Source organism: Salvelinus namaycush, chromosome 2 (genome assembly GCF_016432855.1).
Source record: "Salvelinus namaycush isolate Seneca chromosome 2, SaNama_1.0, whole genome shotgun sequence".
Classification (NCBI taxonomy): domain Eukaryota; kingdom Metazoa; phylum Chordata; class Actinopteri; order Salmoniformes; family Salmonidae; genus Salvelinus; species Salvelinus namaycush.
The window spans coordinates 32,107,521-32,126,041 of record NC_052308.1 but is presented as its reverse complement, the minus strand read 5'-3'; positions in this window follow the sequence as shown (position 1 = coordinate 32,126,041).

The window sequence follows — 18,521 nt, the reverse complement described above, 5'->3', positions numbered from 1 at the left end:
AGGGCACCTATTGGTAGATGCGTAAAAATATACAAAAGCAGACATTGAACATCCCTTTGAGCATGGTGAAGTTATACAATACACCAAGTCACTACAAAGATACAATCATCCTTCCTAACTCAGTTGCCGGAGAGGAAGGAAACCTCTCAGGGATTTCACCATGAGGCCAATGGTGATTTTAAAGCACTTACAGAGTTTAATGGCTGTGATAGGAGAAAACTGAAGATGGATCAACAACATTGTAGTGACTCCACAATAATAACTTAATTGACAGAGTGAAAAAAAGAAAGCCTGTACAGAATAAAAATATTCAAAAACATGTTTGCAGCAAGGCACTAAACTGATACTGCAAACCATTTTGCGAAGCAATTCACTTTTTTGCCTGAATAAAAAGTGTTATGTTTGGTGCAAATCCAATACATTACTGAGTACCACTCTCCATATTTTCAAGCATAGTGGTGACTGAATCATGTAATGGGTATGGTTGTAATTGTTAAGAACTGGGGAGTTTTTCAGGATAAAAAAAAACAGAATGGAGCTCAGCACAGGCAAAATCCTAAAGGAAAAGCTGGTTCAGTCTGCTTTCCAGCAGACACTGGAAGATTAATTCACCTTTCAGCAAGATAATAACCTAAAACACAAGGCCAAACCTACACTGGAGTCCCTTACCAAGAAGACAGTGAATATTCCTGAGTGGCCGAGTTACAGTTTTGACTTAAATCTGCTTGAAAATCTATGGCAGGACTTGAAAATGGTTGTCTAGCAATGATCGACTTCATACTTGACAGAGCTTGAAGAATTTTGAAAAGAATACTGGGCAAACATTGTACAATCCAGGTGTGAAAAGCTCTTAGAGAATTACCCAGAAGACTCACAGCTGTAATCGCTGCCAAAGGTGATTCTAATATGTATTGACTCAGGGATGTGAATTCTTACTGTGATGGAAAAGTTTATGTTGGTGCTTTTCTATTTACCAATTTCTATGTTCTCTGCTTGTGCTTTTTTTAAACCAATTTCTGTGTTCATGCAAGTGACTGATTGAACAAATCCTCACTATCAGTATCTGCAATTTGGCATTACACCCAGAACCTTGTTTAGAGAAAGGGATATCTCAGTTTCAAGGTCTCAGCTTAGAGAGAAGAAGCCTCTTGCGGTATTGGTCTGTCACATGCATGAACCAGTATTGGTCGTCACATGAATGAAGCAAACATTAATTATTAATTATGAATAAGCTAAATACAAATATAACTTGTCAGTATATAAGGGACTGCCCCGTTAGAGCTTCTGACAGATGTTCACTATGGTGCATTAAGCTTGTTGAAACCTCTCCAGCACAGTGACAATAAACAATGATTCATTTAAGATTGACTTTGAGTGTCCCTGTGTACGAATTTGCACAACATTATGTAAATGATGATAGTTTTGTAAAAACAGATAACAAAACCTACTAATTATAAATGTATAAATGAATTGATCAGTAATCATGAAAGAATATATATTTAAATGTGAGTTTGTGAGAGTTAGGCTATATGGAGAAGATTACTGAGTAGTTTGGTTCATCAGGCTGACCCCCAGTCTTCGCTTGAAGTTATTGAGGGATGATGATGTTTTGGCAATGTGAAGATAAAAATTCTAGAGTATGGTACCTCTGTATCTGATAGAGAATGTATTATGTGAGGTGCGGCAGTGGGAACGTTATCGCAGTATCTTGTTTTATATAGATGGATTTCAGAGTTAACCTGGAAGAATCCATTGAAGGTTTTAGGTAAACTGTCAGGTAGGTATGAGTATTTGTAGATGAAAGTGCATAATTGGCATACATTAATGTCGTAAATAGACAAGATATTGAGTGTCTTAAACAAAGGTGCAAATGGAGCAGGAGGTGGCTAGTCTTGCAAACTTATTTTGTATGATGAGTAATTTGTGTAGGTATGAGGTATATCTGTACTGGCCCAGACAATATGACAGTAAATTGATATTGGTAAATTATGCTATAGTATCTTTCTTATACCAACAGATTTTATCACTTTGCTGCATACAAATTGAATATGATCTTTTCAGGATAACTTTTTAATCAATTAAAATTCTGAGGAATCTAGTGGATGTGACTTTTCATTCCCAACCATTGAGATTCTGGCTCTTTTTCTTTCAATATTTTTTATTGTGAAAGTTAGATTTTTTCACAATCAAAGATAATTTGTCTATCTGGAACCATTCAGAAAATGTGGTCATGCCTGAGTTGGCTTCATTAATTAGTGAATAAAAATTGTTGTGTTATAAAATCAAATTGGTATCATCAGCAAAGAGAATGGGAAGTACGGTAGAAGACACAAGGTCATTGATATAGATTAGGAATAACAAAGGTACAATTATTGAACCCAGTGGAATGCCACAGGATATCTTGGCCCTGGTAGATGCACAGCTGTTTGCATGAACAAATTGTTCTCTATCATAAACAGAACTATAAAGCCATTTATAAGTATAATCATGAAAACCGTAATAATGCAATTTAGAAAGTAATATTTCATGATCAACCATGTCAAACGCTATGGTTAAATCTGAAAACATGCCAAGAGCATATTCATTGTTGTTCAGAGATTTTAAAGATTTTATCCACAAGTTGTAAAAGAGCCATATCTGTAGAGTAGTTTTTACAAAAAACATTTTGGTGCTCACATAGAATACAGAGAATTTAAATGTTTCAACATTACACTATTTTTTCTAGGATTTTTGAAAAACATGGTAGGAAAGATGTTGGGCAATAATTTGTAAAATATCTTGGATCCCCAGATTTATAGAGCGGGTTAACTTTGGCAATTTTCAAATCTTTAGGAACAATACCAGTTTGCATAGTTTTCGTGAAGATATACATTAGAGGCTCAGTAATCGAGGAAGACACTGATTTCACCAAAGAGACACCAATCTCATCATGACCTGCTGCTGATATCTTTAAGTTACCAATTACCTCCATCACCTCCATTATATCAGGAGGATCAAACTGAAGCAGAGAAGGGAAATGTCCCTTAATGTAATCCAAGGGATTTCCCTTTCTCTATTTTCTTTGACAGAGAGGAACCCATATTCACAATAAAGTTTTAAATTCACATTAAATAACATCAGGATCACTATAGGTCTTATTTCTAACAATAAATTGAGATGGGATAGTTGTAGATGCCTTTTTCTTATTCAACAGTTGATTGATGATTTTCCAAGATTACTTTATATTATTGAAGGATTCTTAGATTTTGTGAAATGTAAAATATATTTTTGGGGATATCCGAAGTAGGTGAGTAAATTTGTTCTTATACTTTTTGTAATTTGCAGAATTCAGGGGAGAGGGATTTGTGAGCCATTTTTATACAACTTTTTTTTAAACTGAGGAGTTTATGAGACCGGTTGTAAACCAAGGTTTACATAACCTTCTGCTGCTGTCTTACATGGTTTACTAAGGGAAGGCAGTGGTGAAAGATGTGAGAAAAGTCTGGTAAGCAGGCTCCACAATGGCTTGATTCTAAACATTTTCCAATGAAATGTCATCAATCAACATTTTAAAGCGCTCACAATTACTTGTGTTAAATATTATACATTTAATGCTACTAATCATTCCCATCCGTTCATTTCCAGCTGCCAAAGAGAAGTGGAATTTTGGAAAGTGGTCAGAAATGTCAGTATAAAGTATACCTGTATTAGCCACAATATTAAAAAATATATATATATATATTATCAATAAGGGTGGCAGATGAACTGATCAGTCTTGTGGGCTTATAGATGAGGGGATACAGATAGCTGGAGTATAAAATATTCAAAAAGTCAGATGTCATTGAGTGGTTCTCACTTTTAAATAAGTTTATGTTGTAATAACCCAATAGATTCTTCACATTTTCATTATTAATCAAATCCAAGGTTGATGCAAGGATATCAATGAAACTAACAATGATAGAATTGGATGGCAGATACAGTAGATGCATCCAATTACCACTTTTTTACCACCAAAACATTTACAGGAGGGAATTTCTATGAAAAGAGATTAAACATCAATGTTATCATATGTAAGTGTGAGGTCCTCTCTTTGTCACACACTGATCTGTTTACCTGTCCTTGTGCTTGTCTCCACCCCCTCCAGGTGTCGCTTATTATCCCCTGTGTATTTATCCCTGTGTTTCCTGTCTCTCTGTGCCAGTTCCTCTTGTTTGTCAAGTCAACCAGCATTTTTGTGTCTCAGCTCCTGCTTTTCCCAGTCTCTCTTTTCTCGCCCTCCTGGTTTTGACCCTTGCCTGTCCTGACTCTGAGCCTGCCTGCCTGACCATTCTGCCTGCGCCTGACCTCGAGCCTGCCTATCGTCTGGTACCGTTTGGAGTCTGACCTGGTTACTGAACCCCTGCCTGTCCTGACCTCGAGCCTGCCTGCTTGACCACTTTGCCTGCCCCTGACCTCGAGCCTGCCTATCGCCTGGTACTGTTTGAACTCTGATAAACAGAGAGAAAGCGGAGAACTTGCGCTCTGTATGGATCCTGGCTGCACTTTACTAAACGAGCGAGATATTACCAACTCGCAAGTTAGTGCTGTGGATACAAGAGGTATGCGGGCAGTAAGCCAAAACACAGGTCAAAGATGCTTGAGTGAGACAGTGATAGGAGCATTCGCTTACCCATGGAACGAGCAGCGTGAACAGCTCTCGAACCCATTTTGTTTAATTCAATATGTATTCAAGGTCTGAAAGAAAAAAAAGCAAAGAGAGAGAACTGTAAGGGGGAGGCTGGCCAATGTTGTGTGTAGAGATGAGTAAGCAGAAGCACTTTGGAGACCTGAACATAATTGAAAACAGAGCTTAGCTTGAGCCAGGCAGGACCGTGGGATGGTGGTGCCCCAGTCACTGTAGGGGCCCACTGACTGACTGGACACTGAGCACGGACTGGGAAGAAGCACCTCACTGTGGCACAGAGACACAGACACCGGCCTAATACCAAAGTGACGTGTTGATCCCTGCACACTGATCCTTCACTTTCTCCCTGTTTCCCTCCCCGCTGGAAAGCTGGTCATTCCTAGGTTTGGCTGGAAGAAGAGCAGGGATGTCTTCTGTGCCTGAAACCACAGGACAGAGATGAGTGGCTCCTGATCCCCTCCTGGTTTTGGGAAGCAGTGAAGCAGGGAGTGTTATTGTCGCTGCCAGACAGAGCAGAGATCCCCTGAGACAACACTTTTCCACTCCCCTGGCTTTCAATAAAAAACACAATTTTTCTGAAAGAATGAGGAAAGAAAGGATGTGTTTTAATTAAAAGGGTTAGTCATTCATGAGTGCCTGTGTGGCCAATGTTTTGTGTGTGATTTTCCCCTCTCGCACAAAGCAAAATAAATGTCAACTATAAGTAAGAGTCTACAGCACTACTCCCCGCACAGGTAGATGCTTCCACTTTTCAGAATAAGAAGTGGCAAGTCTTTGTGCACAACCAGTACTTTGTAAACATAGACATTGTAGTAACATTGGTATGACAGGTTATATTGAATCCCTGCCTTAGTGCCCCAGTCTGTCTTAGCGCTGGGCTGCTCTTCTTCTCACACAGCACACCACCCACAGCTTAGCCTGAAACTGTCCATCATGGGGAAATTAAGATGGGAAAAGTATTGTTCACGTGGTTCAGCTCGGCCCAGCTCTGCTCAGTGTCTCCCGATAAAACATAGCACCAACCGCCAAATGACTTCGGCCCCTTTGTTCTAAAGCAATGCCTCCAGGTATTAACTGCCAAAACATTCAGTGAATGCTTTGGCATACGTTCACTATAATAATAAAGATTACGGTGTATTGCTTTTCCTCCTTTTTCAGTTGTGTTTTTTTTTTAAGGAATATTGCAAATGCTGCAATAAGCAGAGTGACACATGAAACAGGCAGTGAAATACCAAACTGAAACTCAGTAATAACTTCATTTTGAGGTGAGGGGCCAAGTTTGACAGCCTGTCTTAACTTCAGATGCACTCTGACTGACTGGTGAATATGTGTGCGGTGCGCTGTGGTACGGACTACGGAGTGATGAAAAGTTCTCATGTTTGATTGCTACAGCATTGCTATGCAGTATTCACCTCCCACGGAGGCATGTTAGCATGTTAGCAGCCTGTGCGATGTGCTATCAGAGCCCAGGTCATTAATCTAGTCAGGCACAGGGTAAATATGCAAGGTTAATCAACACTGCAGGATTCCACTTTAACATTGCACATACAGGCATGAACACGGAGCCTTTGAATATATATAAGTATTGCAGCATTGTGCATCGATAAAGATTAGAAGGCCAGGTGAATTCATGCAGTGCTGGATGACTGCAGCAGCATAATAGTGCTTGTAGCAATATGCAAAGGAAGCCCTGCAGTAAACGATTTGTTGGGAGTACAGAGCTGGTGTCATAGTGTCTATGCCTAGGGCTCTGCGCATTTGTTTTGTTGCTGTTGAATTGGACTATGCGTGTCCCTGTACTTAGTTTTAATTATAAGTGTGGTTGTGCTGTTTGGTTGTCATGTTTAGTCTGAGGAATTTCAAAGGAAAGGTCAGAGTCATTATGGGTGGCAAGTCAGTGCTGCATCAATAGAGATGCACTCCTAGTTAGTGTTGCGACAGTCATGGAATTTTGGATGATTGTAATTGGCCAGCCAAATGACAGCGGTCACCGTAATAATTGTTCAAATAGCAAATATTATTTTTGTTTAGTTGTTTCTCATTTTCTCAGATCTGCATGTGCTGCCATAGAAATAGAATGGGCTTCCTTATTCGTGTCAATTTTTTATTTTATTTAACCTTTATTTAACTAGGCAAGTCAGTTAAGAACAAATTATTTTTTACAATGACGGCCTACACCGGCCAAACCCGGACCAATTGTGCGCCACCCTATGGGACTCGCAATGACGGCTGTTTGTGATTCAGCCTGGAATCGAACCAGGGCGTCTGTAGTGACGCTTCTAGCACTGAAATGCAGTGCCTTAGACTGCTGCGCCACTCGGGAGCCCCTAATGATGGCATAATGGGTGGCCATTGCCATTGCGAGTGTACCTATAGGAGCAAAGCAGGAAGTAAAATATGTGCTAAAATATCCATCTACAGGACCAAAGGCTGGACCAAAAGATGCAGTAATGGCAGCAACCTTCATTCAGTACACAGAAGGACTCCTCCGAAATGGAAAACATGCAGACAATGAGGTGGTAGACTAATTAACAAACTAATGTCTATTGTGTGCACTCGCAATGAGAGCAACACAAAACATGCCCAGCGGAGTGGATGATAAAGGACACTGGCCATTTCTGCAGGCTGACCCTTAGGCAATTGACATCACCCACTCCAAGCCATTACAGTCCGTACAGAGCGCAGTGGACCAACCAAAACGCAATGAAACTATTTCCACCAACGCCTACACATGTTTTGCACTATACAATCTTCAAACCTTAACAAACAAATCTCCTCTTTTTTTAACTCAGACAATGACAATGACTTTGACATGATATGCCTTACTGAAACATGGCACAAAGAGGGGGACTTTTACCACCTAAATGAGGCAGCTCCGCGTAGATATAAGTACATTGAAAAGGCACGTAGCCACGGCCGCGGTGGAGGCCTTGCTGTTTTATACAGTGACTGCTTTATTTTAAACCCACTGACTGTTGCTGATTTTCTGTATTTTAAGTGCCTTGCTTTGAAATGTAAACAACCAAATCCTCGCACTGTTATCCTTGTTTACCAACCCCCTAGACAAGCACTTATTTTATTCCTGAGTTTTCAGAACTATTAACCTCTGTATGCCCCATCCTCTCCAACATTGTAATTTTGGGAGACTTTAACATTCATGTTGACTCACCCACGTACTCTATGCTGACTTCATGCTGACTTACTTAACTTGCTGGACTGACTAAACCTTGTGCAACATGAAAATGTTCCCATCCACAAACGTGGACACACATTGGACCTCATTATCACTGTCCCTCCCTCTGACTTGGATGTCATCGAGCTAGGCATCTCTGTCCACAAGGCTGTGACACTGTCTTTGACCTCTCCAACTCCCAAAAAGGACCATTAAATTCCGCAACCTAAGGAAACTCAACCCATCCCTCTTTCTGGAACACATCCAGCCCACCTTTGAGTCTGACTGCAGTGAGTTGGCCCTCGATGACATGGTCAATCTGTAAATCCTTGCTCCAAAAAACCCGAAAAGTAACTTTCCAACGTTCTTCACCCTGGTTTTTACAGATGAACTGTGCAGAATGAAGACTCATGGCTGTAAACTTGAGAGGCGTTAGAGGGTGGATGGCCTCACTTTCCAGTTACTCATACAAAGACCACCAATCAAGCTACTCTGCTGCCCTAAAAGCAACACAATCTGCCTTCTACTCCACCACAATTGACAACACAAAGATAACCCCAGAACCCTGTTCTCAACTATCAACCGCCTTCTCAACCCTGGAAACTCATGCCCTCCTGCAACCTCATCTGAGCAGTGCAATCGCTTCTCAGATTTAAAAAAATTAAGGCCACCACTTGCTCCTTTGACCCTATCCCTACATCTCTACTCAAAACCTGTTCATCTAGCCTGCTTCAGTTTGTCACCACTCTCATCAACGTCCCTGCTGACCGGGGAGGTGCCATCACTCTTCAAAACAGCTGCAGTCAAATCAAATCAAATGTTATTAGTCACATGCGCCGAATACAACAGGTATTCACCTTACAGTGAAATGCTTACTTACGAGCCCCCAACCAACAATGCAGTTTCAAGAAATACAGACAAGAATAAGAGATAAAAGTAACAAGTAATTTAGAAGCAGCAGTAAAACAACAATAGCGAAACTATATACAGGGGGGTAATGTGCGGGGGCACAATATCATTGCATAGTGCAGAAAATACACGAGAGTTCAGGGGCTTTGATTTAACAAAGTTGACCATTTTCACTGTAGTGTCCAAAACGTCTTTCAAGCTGTCAGGCATTCCCTTGGCAGCAAGAGCCTCTCGGTGGATGCTTCAGTGTACCCAAGTGGCATCGGGAGCAACTGCTTGCACGCGCGTTACCACTCCACTATGTCTCCCTGTAACGTCTTTTTCTCCATCAGTACAGATACCAACATGAGCAGCAGCTACGTTTGGCTACATACGGACCGTTAATGGAATTCCCACGAGAGAGTAACGGTTAATGTGATTGGATGCTAATTATTTGACTAGGCTAACTGTATTTGACATTGTGTTGTTATTTCGCTGAACACTAGATGGATTCATTTTATTTTTGGCAGTGAAACGAGGCTTCTCAGGTGAGAAAAAAACCTCACCCAAATGTATAGCCTCGTTGCAAAATATAAATAGACTGTTTGAAAATGTGAAGAATTTTTTAAAAGCATGTATATATATATATTTTTTATGTGAATCACATTTTTTGGGGCGTACCCCTGACGGCATTGCGCGTACCCCAGTTTGGAATACCTGGTCTATATGAATCATACCTTAAAGCAAACAACATTATAACATTGTTAACTATTTCACTAAATTACTTTAATCACACATTGTTACCCCTTTACTATATTACTCTAATCACTCTTTATGTCACGTTCCTGACCTGTTTTCCATTGTTTATGTATGTGTTTAGTTGGTCAGGGCGTGAGTTGGGGTGGGCATTCTATGTTATGTGTTTCTATGTTGGGTTAAATGTGTTGCCTGATATGGTTCTCAATTAGAGGCAGGTGTTTGACGTTTCCTCTGATTGAGAACCATATGAAGGTAGGCTGTTCTCACTGTTTGTTGGTGGGTGATTGTCGCTGTGTCTGTGTTTTGTTGCACCACACGGTGCTGTCTCGTTCGTGCATTCGTTTTTCCTGTTCGTGCGTTCTTCGTTTCATGTAGTTCTCATGTTCAGGTCTGTTTAGTTCGTTTTGTTATTTTGTAATTTCTAAAGTGTGCTTCGTCATCGTTATTCTTTTCTTTATTAAATTCATTATGTATTCATCACCCGCTGCGCCTTGGTCCGCTCATTCACCACAAGACGACCATTACACTTTAATAGCATCTCCCTTATACATGTCCCTATGCTTTCAAACTTTAACATTTAATATATTTAACCTTTAATCATTATTTTAATAAATTCCAGTCCCAATTCATTTATTTGACTTATTTTTTTTTCTTTAGTCAATGTTAATGCTCTCTCAATGTTTATTCTTCTTTGTGCTCCATGTGTGTGAAAGTGAAACTTCTTCATAAATGTGTTAGTGGGTGTATGCAAATTAGTCTATAAAATGTCACAGAGAACTGGGCCTCAGCCTACTACTCTTGACACCATCTCCAACCTCCCCTTCCTATCAAAAGTGCTGCAGAAAGTGGTTGCAAATCAGCTCCAATCCCATGTGTCTTCCAATCAGCTGTACAAAGTGTTCCTGTCTGGCTTCTGGCCCTTGCACTGCACTGAAACAGCTCTGTTGAAAGTTACCAATGACCTAATGATGGATGCAGATTCTGGATTCCCTAGCCTCCTCCTCCTCTTAGATCACAGTGCTGCTCTTGACACCACAACATCCTCCTGGTGTGTCTCAGAAAGAACACTGCTGTCTCTTGAACTGCTCTGAACTGGTTCTCCTCCTACCTCTCCAATAGGAAGCAATAAATCACAATTGGAGAGTCACATGCGGGGTCCCACAGGGGTCAGTGCTGGGGCCTATTCTGTTCCTAATCTACAGTGCATTTGGAAAGTATTCAGACCCCTTGACTTTTTTCACATTTTGTTATGTTACAGCCTTATTCTAAAATAAAACAGGAGCTCCGGTGGATCCTGTTTCCATTGATTATCCTTGAGATGTTTTTACAACTTGATTGGAGTCCACCTGTGGCAAATTCAATTGATTGGACATGAGTTGGAAAGGCACACACACCTGTCTATATAAAGTCCCACAATTTACAGTGCATGTTAGAGCAAAAACCAAGCCATGAGGTTGAAGGAATTGTCTGTGGAGCTCAGAGACAGGATTGTGTTGAGGCATAGATCTGGGGAAGGGTACCAAAAAATGTCTGCAGCATTGAAGGTTCCCAAGAGCACAGCGGCCTCCATCATTCTTAAATGGAAGACGTTTGGAACCACCAAGACTCTTCCTAGAGCTAGCCGTCCGGCCAATCTGAGCAATCAGCGGGAGAAGGAACTTGGTCAGGGAATTGACCAAGAACCCGATGGTCACTCTGACAGAGTTCCTCTGTGGAGATGGGAGAACCTTCCAGAAACCTTCCAGAAAGACAACCGTCTCTGCAGCACTCTACTAATCAGGCCTTTATGGTAGAGTGGCCAGACGGAGGCACTCCTCAGTAAAAGTCCAATGACAGCCCACTTGGAGTTTGCCAAAAGGCTCCTAAAGGACTATTAGACCATGAGAAACAAGATTCTCTGGTCTGATGAAACCAAGATTGAACTCTTTGGCCTGTATGCCAAGTGTCACATCTGGAGGAAACCTGGCACCATTTCTACGGTGAAGCATGGTGGTGGCAGGATCATGCTGTGGGGATGTGGTCTCGCTCACCAGAGGGGTTTTGTAACTGGCAGAAATGCTTTAGAATTGACTCACAGACACCATTGATGTCATCCAAAAAGTCAATTTCATTGTGAATGGTTTCTGTTCCCTTTGAGTGCAGTCTAGTGCCAGGGATGTTTGGAGTGCCTCTCCAATCAGTCACTGGACAGCCTGTAATGGACTTTGATTCCCAATAGCCACAAAGCAGGAAGCGTTCCCTCATTTCCCCTGAGCAGATCAAAGCTCTGCTCGATTCCACTGTTGCCATGTTCACCGGGTGAAGTGATAATGATAGAGAAGAAAGACTTCTTTCCCCTCATTAGAGAAACTTCATTTTGGCTGCTTGGCAGAGCGAGGGAGCAAGAAACTGGATTATTAAAGTAGTTGATGATTGGAGTTGGTGATTAAACTTTTAACCGCTGTATTCTCAATCCCAGATCTATCTTATTGTTAGCACAACAACTGCGTAATAACACATCAACATAGATTAATAAGCAGATTCCCAAAGATAGGGGTCCCCCAAAGACTTTCTTTGCTGACATAAGCTTTATAAAAGGCTATGTGACAGATGGTAGAAAGGTGATTCAGGAAGACATTATGAAGCCAGAAATTTTCCCTAAACTCAGATGGATAACATGAGCAGTAAAAAGACTGAACCTCCCTGCTCCAGAACTTAAACTCAGCCCCCCTGTCAGCCCTCCTTCTCCTCCCACGGCTAGTTAGCGGGCGGCAGGTAGCCTGGCAGGTAGGAGCGTTGGGCCATTAACCGAAAAGATGTTGGATCTAATCCCCAAGCCAACAAGGTAAAAATCTGTCATTCTGCCCTTGAGCAAGGCAATTAACCCACTGTTCCCCAGGCACCAATGACGTGAATGTCAATTAAGGCATCCCCCCGCACCTCTCTAACTCAGAGGGATTGGGTTAAATGCGGAAGAAACATTTCAGTTGACTGCATTCAGTTGTACAACTGACTAGGTATCCCCATTTATTACCTACCGAGAGAGTTTTCATCTATATTCTTTGTAGCTAGAGGACCGAGTACGCCCCCATTCTCATCGACGGGGCTGTAGTGGAGCAGGTTGAGAGTTTCAAGTTCCTTGGTATCCACATCACCAACAAACTAACATGGTCCAAGCACACCATGACAGTCTTGAAGCGGGCACGACAAAACCAATCCCCTTTAGGAGACTGAAAAGATTTGGCATGGGTCCTGAGATCCTCAAAAGGTTCTACAGCTGCACCATCGAGAGCATCCTGACTGGTTGCATCACTGCCTGGTATGGCAACTGCTTGGCCTCCGACTGCAAGACACTACAGCGGGTAGTGCGAACGGCCCAGTACATCACTGGGGCCAAGCTACCTGCCATCCAGGACCTCTATACCAGGCGGTGTCAGAGGAAGGCCCTAAAAATTGTCAAAGACTCCTGCCACCCTAGTCAAAGACTGTTCTCTCTGCTACCACACGGCAAGCGGTACCCGTAGCGCCAAGTCTAGGTCCAAGAAGCTTCTAAACAGCTTCTACCCCCAAGCCATAAGACTCCTGAACATCTAGTCAAATGGCTACCCAGACTATTCACATTGCCCTCCCTCCCCTCTCCACACCACTACCACTCTCTGTTGTCATCTATGCATAGTCACTTTAATTAACTCTACCTACATGTACATGCTACCTCAACTAACTGGTGCCTCCGCACATTGACTCTGTACCGGCACCCCCCTGCATATATTGTTATTTTTTTACTGCTCCTCTTGAATTACTTGTTACTTTTATCTCTTATTCTTATCCGTATTTTTTGAAACTGCACTGTCGGTTCGGTGCTTGAAAGTAAGCATTTCACTGTAAGGTCTACACCTGCTGTATTCGGCGCATGTGACTAATACAATTTGATTTGATAAAGCATTAGAATGGCCATATAATTAGCTTATAGCCTCTAAATGTCTGTACAAGTCCGCAGTGCAAGTGAGTCATTCGAGACTTACTTAGGCGGAAAAGGTGATGTGATTACATTTTGATCGCTGTTTTACAGCGTCGTATTTTTGTATATGTATTTTTTTTATTTCACCTTTATTTAACCATTGTAGGCCAGTTGAGAACAAGTTCTCATTTACAACTGCGACCTGGCCAAGATAAAGCAAAGCAGTGCGACAAAAACAACTACACAGAGTTACACATGGGATAAACAAACATACAGTCAATAACACAATAGAAAAATCTATATACAGTGTGTGCAAATGTAGTAAGATTAGGTAGGTAAGGCAATAAATAGGTCATAGTGGCGAAATAATTACAGTTTAGCATTAACACTGGAGTGATAGATGTGCAGATGATGATGTGAAAATAGAGACACTGGGGTGCAAAAGAGCAAAAATAAATAACAATATGGGGATGAGGTAGTTGGGTGGGCTATTTACAGATGGGCTGTGTACAGGTGCAGTGATCGGTAAGCTGCTCTGACAGCTGATGCTTAAAGTTAATGAGGGAGATATGTCTCCAGCTTCAGGGATTTTTGCAATTCGCTCCAGTCATTGGCAGCAGAGAACTAGAAGGAAAGGCCGCCAAAACAGGAGATGGTTTTGGGGATGACCAGTGAAATATACCTGCTGGAGCGTGTGCTACGGGTGGGTGTTGCTATGGTGATCAGTGAGCTGAGATAAGGCGGGGCTTTACCTAGCAAAGACTTATATGATGACCTGGAGCCAGTGGGTTTGGCGATGAATATGAAGCGAGGGCCAGCCAATGAGAGCATACAGTCGCAGTGGTGCGACTGAGCCTCCAAGCCTCAGTCGCAGTGGTGGGTAGTATATGGGGCTTTGGTGACAAAACGGATGGCACTGTGATAGACTACATCTAATTTGCTGAGTAGAGTGTTGGAGGTTTTTGGTAAATGACATCTCCGAAGTTAAGGATTGGTAGGATAGTCAGTTTTACAAGGGTATGTTTAGCAGCATGAGTGAAGGAGGCTTTGTTGCGAAACAGGAAGCCGATTCCAGATTTAATTTTGGATTGGAGATGCTTAATGTGAGTCTGGAAGGAGAGTTTACAGTCTAACCAGACACGTAGGTATTTGTAGTTGTCCACATATTCTAAGTCAGGTAGTGATGCTAGTCAGGCGGGCAGGTGCGAGCAGCGATTGTTTGAAAAGCATTCATTTAGTTTTACTAGCATTTAAGAGCAGTTGGAGGCCACGGAAGGAGTATTGTATGGCATTGAAGCTCGTCTGGTCGTCTGCGTAGAGGTGGATCAGAGAATCACCAGCAGCAAGATCGACATCATTGATATATACAGAGAAAATAGTCACCCCGAGAATTGAACCCTGTGGCACCCCGATAGAGACTGCCAGAGGTCTGACTGAGAAGTAGTTGGTGAACCAGGCGAGGCAGTCATTTGAGAAACCAAGGTTGTTGAGTCTGCCGATAAGAATGTGGTGATTGAAAGCCTTGGCCAGGTCGATGAAGATGGCTGCACAGTACTGTCTTTTATTGATGGCGGTTATGATATCGTTTAGGACCTTGAGCATGGCTGAGGTGGACCCCATGACCAGCTCGGAAACCAGATTGCATAGCGGAGAAGGTACGGCTGGATTTGAAATGGTCTGTGATCTGTTTGTTAACTTGGCTTTCGAAGACTTTAGAAAGGCAGGGCAGGATGGATATAGGTCTATAACAGTTTGGGTCTAGAGTGTCTCCCCTGAAGAGGGGGATGACCGCGGCAGCTTTCCAATTTTTAGGGATCTCAGACATTACGAAAGAGAGGTTGAACAGGCTAGTAATAGGGGTTGCAACAATTTCGGCGGATAATTTTAGAAAGAGAGGATCCAGATTGTCTAGCCCAGTTGATTTGTAGGGGTCCAGATTTTGTAGCTCTTTCAGAACATCAGTTATCTGAATTTGTGTGAAGGAGAAGCGGGGGGGGGGGGGGGGGGGGGCTGGGCAAGTTGCTGCGGGTGGTGCAGAGCTGCTGGCCGGGGTTGGGGTAGCCAGGTGGAAAGCATGGAAAGCTGTAGAAAAATACTTATTGAATCCTTATTATCGTGGATTTATCTGTGGTGACAGTGTTTCCTAGCCTCAGTGCAGTGGGCAGCTGGGAGGAAGTGTTTTTATTCTCCATGGACTTTACAGTGTCCCAAAACCTTTTGTAATTTGTGCTACAGGATGCAAATTTGTTTGAAAAAAAACTATCTGTTTGAAAAAGCTAGCCTTTGCTTTCCTAACTGACTGTGTATATTGGTTCCTAACTTCCCTGAAAAGTTGCATATTGTGGGGGCTATTCGATGCTAATGCAGTACGCCACAGGATGTTTTTCTGCTGGTCAAGGACAGTCAAGTCTGGAGTGAACCAAGGACTATATCTGTTCTTAGTTCTACATTTTTTGAATGGGGCATGCTTATTTAAGATGATGAGGAAATCATTTTTAAAGAATAACCAGGCATCCTCTACTGACGGGATGAGGTCAATATCCTTCCAGGATACTCGGGCCAGGTCGATTAGAAAGGCCTGCTCTCTGAAGTGTTTTAGGGAGCGTTTGACAGTGATGAGGGGTGGTCGTTTGACCGCGGACCTATTACGGACGCGGTCAAACGACCACCCCTCGTTTGACCGCGGACCTATTACGGATTATTACATCTAGCTTAGATTGTAGGAGGGCTGGGGTGTTAAGCATATCCCAGTTTAGGTCACCTAACAGTATGAACTCTGAAGATAAACGTGGGGCAATCAATTCGCATATGCAGTCCAGGGCACAACTGAGGGCTGAGGGGGTCTATAACAAGCGGCAACAGTGAGAGACGTATTTCTGGAAAGGTGGATTTTTAAAAGTAGAAGCTTGAACTCTTTGGGCACAGACCTGGATAGTATGACAGAACTCTGCCGACTATCCCTGCAGTAGGTAGCGACCCAGTGTTACGGCTCTCGTTTGTGGTAGGAAGAGTGGACCAAGACGCAGCGTGGAAAGTGTTCATGATTTTTTATTCAAAAAACACTCAAACAAAATAACGAAAGTCAAAAAACGAAAGCGAACAGTTCTGTCAGGCAAAAAAACACTAAACAGAAAACAAGATCCCACAAAACCCAAAAGGAAAATGACAACTTATATATGATCCCCAATCAGAGACAACTATAGACAGCTGCCTCTGATTAGGAACCATACTCAGCCAAAAACACAAAGAAATAGAAAACATAGATTTTCCCACCCGAGTCACACCCTGACCTAACCAAACATAGAGAATAATAAGGATCTCTAAGGTCAGGGCGTGACAGTACCTCCCCCTCCCCCAAAGGTGCGGACTCCGGCCGCAAACCTGAACCTATAGGGGAGGGTCTGGGTGGGCATCTACTCTCGGTGGAGGCTCCGGTGCGGGACGCCGACCCCGCTCCACTTGAGGCTCCCCCCACTTCGGTGACGCCTCTGGTGCCGGGATCGTCGCCGGGACCTCCGGACCGTAGATCGTCGCCAGAGGCTCTGGATTGGGAACCATCGCTGAAGGCTCCGGACTGCCGACCGTCGCTGGAGGCTCCGGGCTGCGGACCGTCGCTGGAGGCTCCGGACTGGGGACCGTCGCTGGAGGCTCCGGACTGGGGACCATCGTTGGAGGCTCCGGACTGGGAACCGTCGCTGGAGGCTCCTTTCCCTGGATCGTCACTGCAGGCTTCGTGCCATGGATCTTCACTGCAGGCTCCGGGCCATGGATCATCACTGGAGGCTTTGTGCCATGGATCATCACTGGAGGCTTCGTGTCATGGATCATCACTGGAGGCTTCGTGCCATGGTTCATCACTGCAGGCTCCGGGCCATGGATCATCACTGGAGGCTTCGTGTCATGGATCATCACTGGAGGCTTCGTGCCATGGATCATCACTGGAGGCTTCGGGCCATGGATCATCACAGGAGGCTTCGTACGTGGAGCCGGAACAGGTCTCACCGGACTGAGGAGACGTACTAGCAGCCTAGTGAGTGGAGCTGCCACAACACATCCTGGCTGGATACCCACTTTAGCTCGGTGAGGGTGGAGAGCTGGCACAGGACGCACTGGGCTATGAAGGCGCACTAGAGGCATAGTGCGTAGAGCCGGCGCAGGATATACTGGGCCGGGGAGGCACACTGGAGATCTGGAGCTTAAAGCTGGCACAACGCGTCCTGGCTGAATACCCCCTGTAGCACGGCAAGTGCGGGGAGCTGGAACAGGCCGCACTGGGTTGTGCTGGCGAACTGGGGATACCGTGCGTAGAGCTGGCACAGGACGCACTGGGCCGAAGAGACGCACCGGAGACCAGGAGCGTAGAGCTGGCACAAACCGTCCTGGCTGAATGCCCACTCTAGCACGGCAACTGCGGGGAGCTGTAACAGAGCGCACCGGGCTGTGAATGCGCACTGGAGACAACGTACGCATCCCCGCATAACACAGTGCCTGACCGGTCACACGCTCCCCACGGTAAGCACAGGGAGTTGGCTCAGGTCTAAACCCTGACTCCGCCACCCCCCCCAAAAAATTGGGGAGCTGCCTCTCGGGCTTCCGTCGATGACTTAACTCCTCGCATTGTCGCTGTTCCTCTCTCGCTGCCTCCATCTGCTCCCTTGGACGACGATACTCCCCAGCCCGCGTCCAGGGTCCTTCTCCATCCAGGATTTCCTCCCATGTCCATTCCTCCTGGTCACGCTGCTTGGTCCGTTGGTGGTGGGATCTTCTGTTACGGCTCTCGTTTGTGGTAGGAAGAGTGGACCAAGACGCAGCGTGGAAAGTGTTCATGATTTTTTATTCAAAAAACACTCAAACAAAATATCGAAAGTCAAAAAACGAAAGCGAACAGTTCTGTCAGGCAAAAAACACTAAACAGAAAACAAGATCCCACAAAACCCAAAAGGAAAATGACAACTTATATAAGATCCCCAATCTGAGACAACGATAGACAGCTGCCTCTGATTGGGAACCATACTCAGCCAAAAACACAAAGAAATAGAAAACATAGATTTTCCCACCCAAGTCACACCCTGACCTAACCAAACATAGAGAATAATAAGGAT